Genomic DNA, 18,493 nt, shown 5'->3' with positions numbered 1-18,493 from the left:
TTGCAGCCCCCCTCTCCCCCCTACTGCCCTTCTCCTCCCTCCCACTCCCCCCAGGCCAAAAGATGCTTGTCTCGGTGCCTGCCATCCACCCCCTCCCCACCCTTCTGCCATCTTCCCCCACCCTTCTCGCCGCTTTGCTCAGGGCTGTTCTCTTAATGAATTACTAATGAGTTAAAATTGGACAGCAGGCTTAATTAAAGCGTAGAGGCAATGTGTTTACCACATTGTAATTGAACTCATTAGGGCGATGGGGGGGCAGCTATGTTTATGTTTGCTCTTCTGTGCCCCCTCCCCTTCGGTTGGTGGTTTGTTTTTTTTTAAAAGAGAGAGAGGAGAGGGGATGTGTTTGATTGCTGGTGATGGCAGCGGAGAGCTTTTCTCTCCTCTCTTCGGAAGTGATACATCGGTAGTAAACCACTCATAGGCTCTCCAGGAAGTTTCAAATCAAGACAGTGCAGCTGCTAGCTACTCTGTGGTCACTCTGTACATCAAAGGGATCAAGGCGTGCTTTGCTTAACCCTGGTTTATTGAGTAATCAGCTAATAAAATAATATAACCTTGTGTTTACTGCACAAGTCAAAAAGAGGGCTGTGAAAATATCTACTGACCCCTCACATCCTGGACATAAATTGTTTCAACCCCTGCCCTCAAAATGATGCTATAGGGCACTGCACACCGACAACGAGACACAAGGGCATATGTTCGGCTTGTCACGAGCCGAAGGACAGAGAATGGAAGTGTGATCTTCCTCCCATATTTGGGCATACCAGGGGTTGTGACTTTAAATATATACCTTTCACCCTGGCCTGGCTGATAAGGAGTCGAGCTCTGTAGCTCAATGGTTAACACATCTGCCTAAGAGGCAATAGAGCACAGGTTCCAATCCCAGTAAGGGTATGGCTAGCTGATGAGAGCTAAATAGCTTGAAATAGATCTATACTAGTCTCCCTTTATTTATTTATCAGCACAAATATAACAAATGTAACAAAAAGGCAACAGTAAAAAATATTGGGTTTCTGTCTGGATGGTCTCTTGTGACGAGCCTAATGACAGAGAGTGGAAGTGTGACCTTCCTCCCATATTTGGGCATACCAGGGGTTGTGACTTTAAATATATATATATCCCAGAAGGAGGCAAAGTGTAAACCCGGAAAACAAGAACAAGAAAACTACATGAGGTTTGACTGGAAGGATTTTTTTGGTTTTAATTAGAAGGACGCGGTGGCTCAGTGGCTAAGACGTTGAGCTTGTCGATCAGAAGGTTGGCAGTTCAGCGGTTCAAATCCCCAGTGCCGCATAACAGAGTGAGCTCCCGTGACTTGTTCCAGCTTCTGCCAACCTAGCAGTTCGAAAGCACGTAAAAAAATGCAAGTAGAAAAAATAGGAACCACCTTTGGTGGGAAGGAAACAGCGTTCCGTGCACCTTCGGCGTTGAGTCATGCCGGCCACATGACCACGGAGACGTCTTCGGACAGCGCTGGCTCTGCGTCTTTGAAACGGGGATGAGCACCACCCCCTAGAGTTGGGAACGACTAGCATGCTTTATGTTGACCAAACCAGGTCTGTTTTAAAGCTAAAGACAACTTGGAAGGTTGTGTGAACCCAAGTCAAACCTGAACAGAAGATTAGAGTGAGCAGGGAACTTGAGGTGAGCCTTATTTCTGGCAGGCTGAGTGAAGGGCGGGTGGAGGGGGAAGCAATCAGATTCTGTAGCCCAAGGCAAAGAACAGGATTGTGCCTGGACCACAGATGCCCCCAATGGAGTGATTGCATTATAAAGTAGCCAGCCACAGGAGTGTCCAGTATGTGGTGTGAAGTCAAAGAGGTTAGTTAAGAGTTCAGTTACACTCCTGACGAAAGAAATATGAGGAAAGGAAGAATCGGAATACTATTTAAATGGGAACAAATGGTTTAAATGGTTAGAGGACAGAAATAAGAAATAGGGAAGCATAAACAGTGATGCAGTAGAAGTGTTAGGATACAGTGATAAGCGTGACCCGTCAAAAGCGCGTCCCACAAAAGCGCGGTCGACGAAATCGCGTATGTGACGTCATCACAACGCGACGAAAAAGATCGAAAAATTGAAATAAAAATTAAATTACAGCAAGCCGATTCACATAAAGGTAAGGGTTAGGTTAAGGGTTAGGGTTAGGGTTAGGTTAAGGGTTAGGGTTAGGGTTAGAGCGTTAGCGTTACGTTTAGCGTTAGGTTAAGGGTTAGCGTTAGGTTTTTCATTACGTTAAGGGTTAGGTTTAGGGTTAGGTTTAGGGTTAGGTTAAGGGTTAGGTTTAGGGTTAGGTTTAGGGTTAGGTTTGGGGGGGTTAGGGGAAGGTTTTAGCTTTATTTTTACATTTTTTGATCTTTTTCGATCTTTTTCGTCGCGCTGTGATGACGTCACATACGCGCTTTCGTCGACCGCGATTTTGTCGTCCGCGGTTTTGTGGTAGAACCGTGATGAGTTATAGTTAAGATAAGTTAAGAAATAGTAGCTAAATGATTGTAAGAACAGAAAGTATAATATAGGTAAAATGATATTCTGATACAAACAGTTAAGCACAAATAAGTGTGGAATAGTATATATAAATAAGTATTTTATTTATGTATTTATTTATTTATTAAATCGATTTATAGGCCGCCCAATCCCGGAGGACTCCGGGCGGCTAAAGAATAAAGAATAAGGGGACCACAAACGTAAGATATGAATGTATAGGAGGGAAAAAATCAAGTGTAAAGACATCCAATATGGAACCGCTGTATGATGGAACTTTTTACTCCTTTGTTGTTTTAATCTATATTTTTGTTTTACTTATGTGTTTAAAATAAAAAAAAAACATATTTCAAAAAGAGTCCAGTTTTACACTGGAGCACACAAGATTAAACTGCAACATTGGTCTACAGGCAGTCCTCGACTTACGACCATAATTGAGACCATTTGTTTCTAAGCGAGACGGGGGCAAAGTGAGTTTGGCCCCATTTTACCAACTTTTCTTGCCAGTTGTTAAGTGAATCACTGCCGTTGTTAAGTTGGTCATGTGGTTGATGAATGAATCTGTTTTCCCCCATCTTTGTGGCCAAAGGGAATTACATGAGCCTGGGACGCTGGAACAGCCATAAATAGGAACCAGACGCCATAAATAGGAACCCTCGTGTGAATGTGGGAATGCTGCAAACACTCGTTAAGTGTTAAAAACGGCCAAACGCCACTTTTTTTCAGAGCTGCTGTGACTTTGAATGGACACTTGTAAATCAAGGATGATCTGGACCCAGAAATTTGGTAACACTCTCTCTACGCACCACTTACAGTAAGTTGATGGTGCACAGGTTTTTTTTTTAACTAAGAGCTGTATATATTCTATAGGTTTGGCTATAATCCCCAGGACACCTGCAGTCAACATCAGGTGGGTGAAGTTAGGCCAGATTTGCATTTGATTTGTTTAAAATGTACATTCAAATGTGAATTCGATGTATTAAATTCATCCCCAGGATTGAAAAATAGCAAATCTTTCTGTATAGTTGAATGCTGCGTGTAACAATTCGTCCTTTACATTGCATGAACAATTGCTCTCGGGATTGGCCAAGATTGGGGTGAGGCTGGGAGCAAGAATTTCAAGCCACTAGTCCACAGCAGATGGCAGCACCTAGCAGATCCCAAATGATCACAAGGAAGTATTTCGGAGGAGAAGTAAATTCTAAGACTGCAGCTCAGATTAACAAATGCTTCCATATTGTTGAAGTAAAGGAAAGGGGGGAGGGGAAGGGATGGAGGGAGGGAGAGGGAGGGGAAGGGAGAGGGGGAAAAGAGAAAGGGGAGGAGTGAGAGGGAGGGAAATGGAGAGGCAGGGGAGAGAAAGAAGGAGGGAGAGGAGGAAAAGGGGATGGGGGAGTGGGAAAGGGAGAGAATGAAGGAAAGGGAGAGGGAGAGCAGGGGAGTGGAAGGGAGAGGGAGGAGAAGGAAGAGGGAGGGGAGGGGGAGAGGAAAGAGGGAAAGGAGAGGAGTGGGAGAAAGAGTGAAGGAAAGTGAGAAGGAGAGGGGGAGGGGAAAGAGAAGGGAGAGAAAGGGAGAGAAAGAGGAGGGGGAGTGAAGAAAAGGGGGAAAGGGGGAAAGGGGATGAGTGGGGGAGAGAGGGAGAGGGAAATGGAGAGGGAGGGGAGGGGAGAGAAAGAGGGAGAGAGAGGAGGGGAAGGGAGGTGAGAGGAGGGAAATGCTACATGGATTGATCCTATCAAATAGATCAGACAAATATACAGGTAGTCCTCAACTTACAACAGTTCATTCAGTGACCATTCCAAGTTACAACAGCAGTGGGGAAAATGACTTATGACCGTTTTTCACACTTACGACCGTTGCAGCATCCCCAGAGTCCCATGATCAAATTTCAAGGCTTGACAACTGACTCCTACTTACGACGGTTTGCTGAGTCCTGGGGTCCTGTGATCCCCTTTTGCCACCTTTGGACAAGCAAAGTCAGTGGGGAAACCAGATTCACATAACGACCGCGTGGGTAACTTAACAAATGTGATGATTCACTGAAGAACCGTGGCAAGAAAGTTCACTAAATGGCCCACACCCTTAAGAAACCTTTCAGAGCCCAAGGCTTCGTTTGAGTCTGTTTTGGCCTCTTCTATTAATTCAACAAACCCTATTTGATCAACAAGACTTGGTTTACAAAACCCGAATTGTCACAACATACCTATCTAATCATGGTTGTCTCAATCTCAAGTCATCCAGGCCCTGGTTGCCCCCAAAGGTGCTTTTTCAAGAGGCAACTGGACTTTCTGGTTTTTCTTTGAAGAAGTTTCACTTCTCATCCAAGAAGCTTCTTCCAAGAATCCCATCATCCAGCCAGAACTGAAGAAGCTTCTTGGAGGAGAAGCGAAACCTCTTCAAAAGAAAAACCAGTTGCCTCTTGAAAAAGCACCTTTGGAGAGAAGGGAAAGGAGAGGAGGAAGGAAGGAAGGAGAGAAGAAAGAGAAGAAAGGGGGGTAGGAAGGAGGGAGGGAAGGAGGGAGGGAAGCAAGGAGGGAAGGAAGGAGGGAAGGAGAGAAGAAAGGAGGGAAGGAAGGAGGGAAGGAAGGAGAGAAGAAAGGAGGGAAGGAAGGAGGGAAGGAAGGAGGGAACGTAGGAGAGAAGGAAGGGGGAAAGGAAGGAGGAAAGGAAGGGGGAAAGGAAGGAGAGAAGGAGAAAAGAAAGGAGGGAAGGAAGGAAGGAGTGAAGGAAGGAGAGAAGGAGGGAAGGGGGAAGGAGGGAGGGAAGGAAGGAGAGTAGGAGAGAAGAAAGGAGGGAAGGAAAGAGGGAGAGAGGGGAAGAAGAAGTAGGACCGTTGTAAGATAAGATGCATCTATGGGATGATAAAAAAGCAATCTTCAAGTATATTGTCAACAGTAGGGAAAAATTGTTATAAATACATATTATTAATAACAGTTATGAGATCATATAATTGTGAATGTATATATGAAATTGATAAAATAAAATAAAAAAATTTAAAGCACCTTTGGGGACAACAAGGACCTGGATGACTGAGAATGGTTACTGGCTTGGTTGAGTTACTGGGTAGATTCCTACTCTATGTATTATCACCACTGTCAACTCAAGACCAGTCGCTTCTCCGGAGTCCTCTAAACTCCCGGTGACTTTTCGACTCGGGCGGCACTACGAGCCAGCACAGGAGCGCGGTTCCGGTTGTTGTGTGGAGAATGAAACAACTTGCCACAACGATCTTGCTGCAGCCAACACACTATGGCGAAGGCTTGCCACTAATTTTTGCCATTGGGATTTTATTCTGTCCCTCCTTTGGCATCCTTCCTTGAATGATTCTATTCCACCATTTCTTTTTTTTAAGTGTATTATTTTTTATTCTCTTACATACAAGTATAGGTATACATTCACATAGTTATTACATTTGTCATTCTTATAAATTTGTTATTCCATTTAAGAGGGTATAATATACAATTTGGGTTGCTTTATTTACCATCCCTAGCGCCTGTTGTAACACCACCTTATTTTCCCTTTCTTTTCTCCCTCCCTCCCTTCTCTTCTTCCTTCCTTCCTCCTCTCCTTCCCCTTCCTTCTTCCCTTGTCTCTTCCCTTCTCCTACTCTTCCTTTTCCTACCCTCTCTCCTTCTCTTTCTCTCCCTTTCACCCTCCTCTCATTACCTCTTTCTTCCTTACCTCCTCTTCCTCTCCTCCTTCTCCCCTTTTCTTTCTCAGTTTATGTTTTCTTGGGGTAGTATTTCTGCAAACCCAAATATAGTTTAGTATCATTTCTTATTCCCTTCCCTTCGCTAATCTATCCTATGTTTTTCCCCTTTATATCTCACTCTTGAATATATATATATATATATATATATATATATATATATATATATATATATATATATATATATATATATATATATATATATATATATATATATATATATATATATATATATATATATATATATATATATATATATATATTCCTCCCATAATTGGGGCATACCAGGGGTTGTGACTTTAAATATATGCCTTTCTTCCTGGCTCAGCTGATAACGGATCAGAGCCTGTGGCCTAATGGCTAAGACGTCTGCCTAATATGTAATATAGCCCAGGTTCGAATCCCAGCGGGGGTATGGCTAGCTGATGAGAGCTAAATAGCTTGAAATAGATCTATACTAGTCTCCCTTTATTTATTTATCAGCACAAATAAAACACACACACACACACACACACACACACACACACATATATATATATACATACATACATACATACATACATACATACATACATACATACATATATATATATATATATATATATATATATATATATATATATATTTGTATATTTATTATTTTCTTTTCTGTTTTACCCTCTTCCCCCCTTTCACATTTAATAGTGTATCATCTGGATTCTGTATCTTCCCCTTGCTTTCTTTTCTAGATTCCTTTCTCTACCCAGTCATAAAATCTTCCCCATGTCTTGAAGTACACCAATTCCTCTTTATCCTTTATTTTCAAAGCCAACCTGTTCATCTCTGCACAGTCTAATATTGTTTTTTTTCTTATTATCTCTTCTATTCCACCATTTCTTTGATAGTAGTCTAACTCTTGTCCTGCAACCAGTTGGCCGTGGTGAGTTGGCCATGGCCAGTGGTGGATTAAGGCTCACTGGTGCCCTGAACAGGGACAACTCTTGGTCCCCCCCCCCACCTTCTTTGGACATACTATACACATCTTCATTGGGGTTTTTCTTTCTTTCTCAACTTTGTTGTGCCCCCTTGGGTCTGGTGCCCTAAGCATGTGCTTAGTCTGCCTAATGGTTAATACACCACTGGCCATTGCGAATTGTCATAGACCCGTGGTGATCGCCGGAGGAGTGCGCGGGGCCTCTTCATTCCCCAACCCAGCCAGCTGGCTCCTAGGCCCCGCAGAAGCTCCGAGGGCGTTCCGCTTCCTCTTAGGAGGGGAGAGGGGAAAGAGAAGGGAGGCGGTTGATTGGTTCCAGTCGTGCCGAGCCCTGGAGGAGGAGGAGGAGGAGGCGGTGGCGGCGGGGACCCCCGCTTGCCTGCCTGCCTGCCTAGGAGACGGCGAATGCCCTTCGCCCGGCCCACAAGAGGGAGGGCGAGAGCCACCGCCGGCCTCCAAAGTTGCCGGAGACGGGGGCCACCTCCCCGCTTGGCAGGGCGGGAAGTGCCGTCGAGCCGCCGCCGCCGCTCCGCTCGGATGGCCCGCCTGCCGATGAGCGCCCGGGCCGCTTGCGGGAAACTGAGCGCGCGGCGTTGAAGCAGGTAAGTCTCGCCGCGATCGGGCGGACAAAGGTGGGGCGGGCGCTCTTCTCCCCCGGGCCAGGTGCCCGTTGCCACCGACTCCGCTTTCCTGACGCTTTCCAGCCGCCCAGCCGCCAACAGGAGCCGGAAGGGGGGGCACTTAGCGGTGGTGGGGGGCTGCCGTTTGCTGGTTTCTTGTTCGGGTCCTCTTTCCCTCTTTGGAGAAGTACTCTTCTTTGGGACTTACTTTCTTTCTTTCTTTCTTTCTTTCTTTCTATTCTTTTCTTTCCTTTCTTTCGTCCTTCATTCCTCCTTCATTTTCCTTCTTCTCTACCCTCCTTCCTTCCTTTTCCTTCCTTCTTTCCTTCCTTCCTTCATTTCTTTTTTCTATCTTTATTTCTTTTTCCCTTCCTTCCGTCTTTCCTTTCCTTCCTTCCCTCCTTCATTCCTTCCTTTCTTTTCCTTCCTTCCATTTTTCCATCCTTCCTTCTTCTGCCTTCCGTTCCCTCCCTTCCTTCCCTTGCCTTCCCTTTCCTTCCTTCTTTCTTTCTTCCTCCCTCCCTCCCCTCCTTCCTTTCCCCTCCTTCCTTTCTTTCCCTTCCTTCCATCCTTCCTTCTTCTGCCTTCTGTTTCCTCCCTTTCCTTCCTTCCGTCTCTCTCCCTCCCTCCCTCCCTTCCCTCCTTCCTTTTCTTTCTTCCCTTCCCACCTTCCTTCCTTTCCCTTTCTTCTTTCCTTCATTCCTTTCCTTCTTTTCCTTCCTTCCATCTTGATCTTCTGTTGCTTTCTTTTTCTTTCCATCTTGCCTTCCTCTCCCACCACCTCCCCCAACTCATCGCACCAACCAATCGTCCTATAATTTGTTGCTGGCACCATCTTAATTTGCTGAGGGTGGATCTATTTGATTAAGACAATTAATCTTTGATTACAGGACTCCGATGTCACTCGACAATAAAACTGCATCCGCGATGTTTATTCGGTGTGACTGATTCTTCCCTGCGTTTCCTTTTTGTTTTCAAATTAGCTCTCTTCCCTCAAATAGAAGGTTTTATTCTCCCTTTTTAATGTTGCAACTGGATAATACCGAGAGACTAGTGAGGAAGGCCACGTAGTACGAAGTCCAGTGATCTGCATTTAGCTTTTGATTTCCAAGTGCATTTTGGAAAAAGTTGGGTTAGCTCAAAACTGCAGGTGTTGTGACCGGGCATTTTTTTTAAAAAAAAAATCTGAGTTTTGATTTAATTTAAAGAAATCATTTCCCAAACAATTAATGTCTGTGAACAGCCAGTGGAAATAGTCCAAGTATTCCTGGGGGAGAAGGGTGGGGGGCTTCTGGGAGCAAAGTATCAATGTTGAAGTTTAAGAACGGACGCAGCTCCTTTGACTTCTCCTTGGGGAAAGCAAAGGGCGGTTCAGCATCATAACCACCCAAAGGCTGGACCGATCTGCTCCGTGGGGAAGAAATAAGCCCTTATGCATAATCTGAGCCCCGGTGTGGATTTAAAACCCTGGAGGGAAAATCGAACGAGAATCGTCTCTCCCTTTCCCAGGAATTCATACGTTGGCTTTTCGTTTGCCCTCTCTTCCCTTCTCCCGTTCTACAGAAGGTTCCCGAAGTCGTGAGATTTTATTTATAAATTTTGTTTTCTTTTATTTAAAAAAAAAACAACTGAATTGAATGCAATAAAAGAGTTCAATTCCTAAAGGCTTCCAGAAGGGAGAAGTGGGTGGGAAGGCGCTGTCCGTTCAGCACCACCAAAGTTGCCTCGCGAAGCTTAGTGGAATCGCGTCGCCTCTTTTCAGCATCCTTTCTCCGCAGATCGTCTTTCTTAGCTGTCCAATAACCCTCTTCTTCACAATACCCGAAATCCTAAACGTCTTGTTTCAGCTGAAGAGAGATCTCTAATTTGTATAGCTTGAAATCCGCAAAACTCCCCTGTGCAAGGACCACTCCCAGCAGTTAAGGACCCCTGAGCAAAATAGGTTTTCATATATAACTCTTACATCCTTAGGATAGACGGAGGGAAGTGCTTTTATTTAAACAAGTTAAAGTCGAAATTTGTTTTTTATTTAGGTTATGGCAACTACAGAGGTCATGCAATCATTGATATGCAGATTTAGTTTGAATAAAGCATCAGATCTATCTATCATCTATCATCTATCATCTATCAATCAATCTACTTTCTAACATGTATCTATCATGTGTCTATATCTATCTATTTATCTATATATCATCTCTCTATCAATCTAGTATCTATCATTAGCTATCATGTACCTATCGTCTGTCTGTCTGTCTGTCTGTCTGTCTGTCTGTCTGTCTGTCTGTCTGTCTGTCTGTCTGTCTGTCTCTCTAGAGAGTGCATGTGGACAATAAAATATAGGACATTTTTAAAAATCCGAAATGATGGAATTGCTTGAATGCCTTTTTCTTCATAGTTGTGCTGTTCTGTCTGGCTAAGTTATTTTTTCTCTTTATTTGTTTTGTTTTGTTTTTAATATATCTTTTGCCCAAAGAGAGGAATGAATAAACAAAAATAACAGTTTCGTGCAAGTTTACATCACTTGATTACTGGGCATTAATCATGAAGAATCATTAAGAGTGCAGGCAATTGAAAATCTGGGCACAGAGGACTTTCCCCCTCGTTCAAACCTTCACATTCCACCTTTGCATGTTGTCTTAATTACGCTCCCTTGAATAAAGGACTTTTTCTGTCCGTTTCCTGGATATCACGTCGTAGTAGGGCAAAAAAAATATTGCCAGGAAGACAAGGCGGGCAAGGGACAAGGGCATAAAGGAAGAATGGTGCCCATCTCCACTCTGTACAAACAGAGACACCACTATCTTTTCCCATAAAAGTCTAGGAAAAGGCCAGGCTCTCATCCGGTTATGGCATCTACAGAGGTCATGAAACCACTGATATACAAATTTAATTTGAACAGAGCGTTTGTTTTTGAACAAACATAAAAAGGGGTTATGAAGTTTTATGCAAGTGACCTGCTTAAGATGGAGGGAGGGACTGCTGGAATTTAACCTGTAGCAATAATGGCACGAATCCAGCTGAAAAGGGGGTTGGGGTAATTTATGGTCCAGGGGGTCCATAGGAATTCAACTCTCGCTTTCTCTTAGCAGGTCATGTGAACCAAGCCACCCTGGGGAGTTTATGTATTTAAGCGTTAACCATTATGGGAACTCAGCAGTTGTTGCTTTGTTAACCCAGGTTTCATGTGTTGTGTGAACCCGGCTATATATATTCAAGTTCTTGAAAAATCGGAACCATCTGATCAATTGTAATAAGCCTTAGAATTAATTGTAATGAGGGCCTTAGAATTAATTCTACTTATGCTTGGGATCTCAGCAGTCTAGCTCTCTCTTTGGGGGGGGGGCAGAAATCAAGAGGCCATTTCCTCTCTTCTTCTTCTTTTTACTCCACCGCCCCCCCCCCAACACACACACACACTTTTCCTCCATCCTTCCAAGTCGCATCCTGAAACGGCTTCCAGGATAACTTCCCAAGGAAGCTGCGGATGAAAACGCGGTCAAAGAAGAAGCAGAACGGGGCAACAGGCGTTTCTGTTTTGGGCGTCGAGCTTGGGTTCTAAATCCCTTTCTATCTCAATTTATGTGCGTTCAGCCATCCTGCCTGTATTCTATTTAGTTGATACGTTTCTCTGAATGGGGTTTTTTTCCCCTTTGCTTAAAATATGACATCCTTCCTTTGCCATAAGTTATTGTTATAAAAAAAAATCTAATTAAAATTCCATCCCTGAGCACGTCTCCTCGTATTGACTGACTTCAATCGTATTCCGGCCCTTTGCTTTATCTACTTCATGATCCATCCTGTTGAACAGACGAGGTTGTCTTGCCCTCTTCTCTTATTCTCTTCTCTTATTTTCTCTTATTCTCCTATTCTCTCTCTTCTCTTATTCTCTTCTTATTCTCTTCTCTTATTCTCTTCTATTCCTTCTCCTATTCTCTGTCTTATCTTCTTCTCTTCTCTTATTTTCTCTTATTCTCTTCTCCTATTCTCTCTCTTCTCTTATTCTCTTCTATTCCTTCTCCTATTCTCTGTCTTATCTTATTCTCTTCTCTTATTTTCTCTTATTCTCTTATTCTCTTCTCCTATTCTCTCTCTTCTCTTATTCTCGTCTCTTATTATCTTCTCTTATTCTCTTCTATTCTCTTCTCCTATTCTCTCTCTTCTCTTATTCTCGTCTCTTATTATCTTCTCTTATTCTCTTCTATTCTCTTCTCCTATTCTCTGTCTTATCTTATTCTCTTCTCTTATTCTCTTCTCTTATTTTCTCTTATTCTCTTATTCTCTTCTCCTATTCTCCTATTCTCGAGGTTGTCTTGCCCTCTTCTCTTATTCTCTTCTCTTATTTTCTCTTATTCTCCTATTCTCTCTCTTCTCTTATTCTCTTCTTATTCTCTTCTCTTATTCTCTTCTATTCCTTCTCCTATTCTCTGTCTTATCTTATTCTCTTCTCTTATTTTCTCTTATTCTCTTATTCTCTTCTCCTATTCTCTCTCTTCTCTTATTCTCGTCTCTTATTATCTTCTCTTATTCTCTTCTATTCTCTTCTCCTATTCTCTCTCTTCTCTTATTCTCGTCTCTTATTATCTTCTCTTATTCTCTTCTATTCTCTTCTCCTATTCTCTGTCTTATCTTATCTTATTCTCTTCTCTTATTCTCTTCTCTTATTTTCTCTTATTCTCTTATTCTCTTCTCCTATTCTCTCTCTTCTCTTATTCTCTTCTTATTCTCTTCTCTTATTCTCTTCTATTCCCTTCTCCTATTCTCTTTCTTGTCTTATCTTATTACCTTCTCTTATTCTCTTCTCCTAGTCTCTCTCTTATCTTATCTTACTCTCTTCTCTTATTCTCTATCTCCTATTCTCTCCTCTTCTCCTCTTCTCTCTTCTCTTTCCTAACCTCCTAGGGTGAACCTAATCTGATTTCTCCAGCGAAGTGGGCGGGAGTGGTGGTAATTAACTGTCCTCAATATTTTAAACGCCTACAGCTAAGGACTGAGGCAGAGTCCGCTTAAGCGACAGGAACCGATTCGTAACTAACACACACCCCGGTTGGTATCTGCAGACGTCTGGTTGACAACCCGTTCCAAATCGTTGTTGTTGTTTGAAGGAAAAAGACGAGGGAGGGTCCGATCCACCATCCGGGGAAGGCTGCGACGCACGCCGCGTACCTCGAGTAAATCTCACTACCCAAGCTCGCTCTCTCTCCCTCCGGAGTTAAGCTTAAGGAGTAAAAATCCTGGTATTCAACGGAAGGAAAACGCTTTGCAAGTCGAAGGGTTTCCTCCAAGTTTTTGAAGTTAGGTCTTCCTTCAGGCCGAGAACAGAGAAGAGGCCAAACGGGGTGGGTGGGTGGAGAGGAATCAAGACCCTTTCCGTGACTTGGGGGCGGGTGTGTGTGTGTGTGTGTGGACGAGACTGCACCGCCGCCGGGCTCGTTGGTCGGTTGACGGTTGGATCGCGAAAGGGGTCAAACCGCGGCTTGCGTTAAGCGCGGGAGGGTCTCGGTTCGAAGGGACCCGCTGGGTCGATCACTCCCGAAGGAAACCCTCCTTCGACGGAGGCCGTCCCCGCAGGCATTGAATCCGTCCCGAAGCAATCTCCCGCGACAAAAATCGATCCTTCATTGGCTCCTGTAAAGTTCGACCTAGGCTTGAACGCCTGCCGCCCGTTTACAAAAAGCCTTCCTCTCCCCCCACCCCAATTTTTTTTGAAAACGATCAAGAGAAACAGAAAGGTGACGGGAAGGGGGGGAGGGATTCGAACCCTTGTTCCCAAACGAGGCGGGGGGGACCTAGGAAAGCCGCAGAAATCTCATTACGGAGGCGTCGGAGCTATTAGGCAGAATTACCGTCTAATTCCCCCCCAGGCCGACCGCCTTTCTCGCTCAGCCTTCGAGATCCGAGACCGGAGTCCGTTCGCCCGTTAGAGTTGATGCTGAAGGTTTCGGGGAATTTTCCCCGAAGGTTCGTGACGGAACCAGACTCGGGGTGCAGTTTATTTTATTTTATTTTATTATTTCCCCCTAGAGAAGACTCCGCCCCGAGGCAACTGCGAAGACCGCGGACCTTGCCGTCTTGGGTGTGTGCCTGGGCTCGGTTAACAAAAGGGGATAAAATTGCGTTTTTTAAAAAGGTTAGTAGAAAGACGAGGGCGTTGGGTGGTCTCTGGAGCATGGATATTCTCCTAAACCCAACAGTTCAACTCGAGCGACGCGTGTGTGTGTGTGTGTGTACACGCATACATGCATACATATTCTCTCCCCCTCCGGGAATTGAATTGAAGATAATAATAGTAAATAACAACGCAATAGCAAAGCTCCTAATTAAGAAAGGAGTCTCTTCTCCCTTTCCTCCTTCGGGGTCTGCAGAAAATAGACCGGAAGCCCCCCCCCCTTTAAAAAAATTAAATAAGAATAAATCCTCCTTAAATAAACTACAGCGGAAAAGAGCCAGCAGGATGTGGTCTATATATATATATCGGTAGCTGCCTACCGCGAGCAGGTTGCAGTCCGTCCGGTCACCTATCAGTTCTTGTGCAAAAGAACCAATAACAACCCAACCGTGTAAAACACGTTTTCATATTCCGTTTGCCTAAATATTAATAGGGGAGATTTTTTTTTAAAAAAAAGAAGAAATAAGAACGTGTGTCTGTCTGTCTGTCTGTCTGTCTGTGTCTGTCTGTCTGTCTGTCTGTCTGTCTGTCTGTCTGTGTTTCTTCACGTTTTCCTCAAAAAGGTCTTTCTCCTTTTTTCTCCTCCTTTGTTTGAGCCCACTCAACATCTAAAACTCTTCTCGGGAGCGGGGGACGTATTCCGAGGACATCTGGATTCACCAAACAGTCTTGACTGCTGTGGGAATCCAAGCGCCGGGGAGTTAAAGAGAATGGGGGGGGGGGGGACCAGGGCCCTATTGGCTTGTTTTTTTATAAAAAAATAATAATAATTTATTGGCAGCTCCGCCGTACCACAGGGTAACTCTAGGCGGCTTACAATATGAAAAGGATAAACACTACGTCGTCGTTGTTAGTTACGAAGTCGTGTCCGACCCATCGCGACCCCATGGACAACGTTCCTCCAGGCCTTCCTGTCCTCTACCATCCTCTGGAGCCCATTTAAGCTCAGGCCGACTGCTTCGGTGACTCCATCCAGCCACTTCATTCTCTGCCGTCCCCTTCTTCTTTTGCCCTCCACCGTTCCCAGCATGAGGCTCTTCTCCAGGGAGTCCTTCCTTCTCATTAGGTCTGCAAAGCATTTGAGTTTCCTCTTCGGGATCTGGCCTTCTAAAAGAGCAGCCAGGGTTGATCTCCTCCAGGACCGACCGGTTGGATCGCCTGGCAGCCCAAGGGACTCGCAGGAGTCTTCTCTAGCGTCTATATAAAACGCGATATAAAACTGATACACCATACGATAACCAACGAAGCCTCCGTCCTTACCCTCCGGGGAGTCCGCCCCCTCGCCCCCCTCGTTTCCCCCCCTCCCTCGCTATTCCATTTCGAAGTCTCTCTCCGTGAAAATCCTCGTGAAACCGAGCAAAGAGGATGGTGGGGGCGGGCGGGCGGGCGTGGGGGAAGGTTAGGAAGAGGAACCGCCACCGGGAAACCCTCTTCGGCGGATTCCGAAGTGTCATTAACATTAACGCTTTAAGTGAATGTTAACAGTAAATAAAGTATTCTCTTGATTGTAATAGTAGGAGCGAAGGAACCATAAAGCGGTAGGTGGTCAGATTGTCTTGTTATCTCGGTGTGGCTGAGGCAGGGAGGGAGCTGGAAGGGGAAGGGGAGGGGGAGATGGAGAGAGAGAGAGACTGCAGGGTTCGGCTGGTTAATTTTACAACGACCCCTGCCTGGCCCCCGTTTCTCTACTCAGAAGGAAGCCTGATGATGCCGCCGCCGCCCCATAACGCTCCTCCCTCCCTTAAACCGATGCCAGCCGGTGCCCAGCAAAAAGAAAGGGCCCTTGGTCAATCTTGAAAAAAAAGGTAACCAGACCTGTTTGATCGTTGGACTGGGGACCACCAGGAAATTCTAAAGTTGCAAACTAAAGGGAGAAGCCAACGAAACAGCCCAGCAGGAAAATGGCAGTGACAATAGCAGTTAGACTTATATACCGCTTCATAGGGCTTTCAGCCCTCTCTAAGCGGTTTACAGAGTCAGCATATTGCCCCCAAACAACAATCCGGGTCCTCATTTTACCCACCTCGGAAGGATGGAAGGCTGAGTCAACCTTGAGCCGGTGAGATTTGAACAGCCGAACTGCAGAACTGCAGTCAGCTGAAGTAGCCTACAGTGCTGCACTCTGACCACTGTGCCACCAGGCAGTGATTAAGACCTAGCTGATAACCCTGCGTTGGCCAGGTATTTATTAATGCTAATGCTGTATTAGACAGGAAAAGGAATGAATTATATCTATAGTGTCAAGTCAAAGTATTGCTGGAAAACACACACACACACACACACACACACACACGAACTAGAATCCAAAATGCACATTATCACTGTCAAAGGTGTTGTGGCTTCACACTATCGATATAATTCATTCATTTTCATTTCAATCGTTCCAGAGTTATACTGGAACACGCAGGCAGACACACACAAACACACACACACACACACAGAGGGAGGGAGGGCGGGCTGTTAGGGGTGTCTTACCCCCACAATATTTGTTTCTTAAGAATAAGTCATCTGTGTACCAAGTTTGGTTGAAATTGATCGAGCCATTCCAGAGTTATAGCAATAGCAATAGCAGTTAGACTTATATACCGCTTCATAAAGCTTTCAGCCCTCTCTAAGCGGTTTACAGAGTCAGCATATCGCCCCCACAGTCTGGGTCCTCATTTCACCCACTTCGGAAGGATGGAAGGCTGAGTCAACCTTGAGCCGGTGAGATTAGAACCGCTGAACTGCAGATAACAGTCAGCTGAAGTGGCCTGCAGTACTGCACCCTAACCACCCTAACCACTGCGCCACCTCGGCTCTTATGCTGGAACATACACACACATACACACACACAGCCGTGTGTGTGTGTGTGTGTGTGTGTGTGTGTGTGTGTTTTGAGCTCAATCTGAAGGGACCTTTGCCTCTTTACTCTTTGTTCGTTTGTTTATTTATATCTCATCTTTAGTATTTTTACAAATAACTCAAGTTGGTGAACATATCCAAGATACCTTCTTCCTTTTTACTTTCCCTGCAACAACAACCCTGCGAGGTGGCTTGGGCTGAAAGAGAGAGCGTGTGTGTGGACTGGCCCGAGAGCACCCATCTGGCTTTCATGCCTAAAGTGGGACTAGACCTCACAGTCTCCTGGTGATTGACCCAAAGCCACCTATCTGGCTTTCATGGCTAAGGCGGGACTTAAACTCACCACAGTCTCTCGCTTTCCAGCCTGGCGCCTTAACCACTAGACCAAACTGCCTCCTTTCGTTCGTTCTAGGACTTAAAAGAAACGGAAGCTTTTTTGGTCGCTATTAATTGGGCCAATATTTTCTGCAGGCCTTTTCGGATTTAAATAGGTTCGGCACCAAAGTCAGCTCGCATCAAGGCAGCTGGCTTCCCCGTTGATAACGTGATAAGATAAGGAGACCGAGTTTTCGGCTTTTGATCTTCCTTTCTCCGCAGAACGCAAACCTATTGCAGCCGCAATCCATTAGGGGATCAGTGAGTCCCGTTGCGCGCTTGGTTGCAGCCTTACTAAGGACTTACTAACGCCATCCAGAACGTGGGAATTGAAGGAAACCTCTTCCGACGCTTCTGCTTGGTTGAAGCGCAGCGGAACTCGGGACCCGTTTCATCTGAACCCAATTTGGAATCATTTTTGAATGAATCAGACAGCTGTATATTCTTAAAGTAGGATCCAAGATGGGTGACTAGACTCCCTTTTGGCAAGGAGCTTAAAGCAACAGCCTTTAAACAGCAGTGAGAAAAATTAAAATCCAATCCACGTTCCTCCCTCCCTCCCTCTCTTTCCTCCCTCCCTCTCCTTCCCTCTCTCCCCTCCCTCCCTCTCTCTCTCTCCTCACTCACTCCCTCTCTCTCTCCCCCCTCTCTCTCGTTTCCCCCCTCAACTTTTCAAGTTTAAAGTTAGATAGATAGATAGATAGATAGATAGATAGATAGATAGATAGATAGATAGATAGATAGATAGATAGATAGATAGAAGTTTATTTATATGCCGCCCTTTTCCCTGGGGGGACTCAGGGCGGCTCACAATCCAAGGTCCCTCCTTAATGGCTGGATCCACACAACCATCGCAGCTCTAAACCGGGTTTATCAAATTATACCTGATCCCTTAGGCGTTCACAGACACTAGCCTATTTCGCTCAGTTATGAAGTTCCCGCGAAAAAGGTAAAGCAAACGTTGGATTCCCACAACCTACTGAACGGGAAATTCCCCCAACCCCGACGCAGACGAAGTTTCTTTCTGAAATTTTAGCGTGGAGACGACTCTGAGCTAAGGCAGGAAACCAAATCCATTAGAAATATAATTTCCGGAAGTCGTTACACAAATTTCATGTCTCTTCCCCCCCCCAACCATTGTTTTTTAATTAATTTTTATTTTTGAGGGGAAAATAGGCTGTAGCACGAAGTGAGGAAGAACAGGGGGCTCTAAAGAATATTCTGCCCCACTCAAAATCTTGAAAAAACCCTTCCTGGAACCCGTGGCATTCATGGAAGCCAAAGTGTCCTTGAACTCCCACTCTCAATAGTTATCACCT

General features: G+C 44.9%; 1 protein-coding gene across 1 annotated transcript in view; it reads left to right on the top strand.

Moving 5' to 3' along the window:
* The first annotated feature begins 7,642 nt into the window (after nt 1-7,642).
* The window catches only part of SKOR2 (SKI family transcriptional corepressor 2), a 112,813-nt gene continuing 101,962 nt past the window's right edge, over nt 7,643-18,493 (top strand). Inside the window, exon 1 of the mRNA XM_087717065.1 lies at nt 7,643-7,771. The gene's annotated coding sequence lies outside the window, so the exon portion shown is untranslated. The remainder of the gene's footprint in view (nt 7,772-18,493) is intronic.

The sequence above is a fragment of the Thamnophis sirtalis genome, unplaced genomic scaffold, assembly GCF_051295495.1.
Source record: "Thamnophis sirtalis isolate CommonGarterSnake01/CBP01778 unplaced genomic scaffold, rThaSir2_p1.2 scaffold_5, whole genome shotgun sequence".
NCBI lineage: Eukaryota > Metazoa > Chordata > Lepidosauria > Squamata > Natricidae > Thamnophis > Thamnophis sirtalis.
The sequence above is the reverse complement of the archived record's forward strand: the minus strand, read 5'-3'. Positions and strand labels throughout refer to the sequence as shown.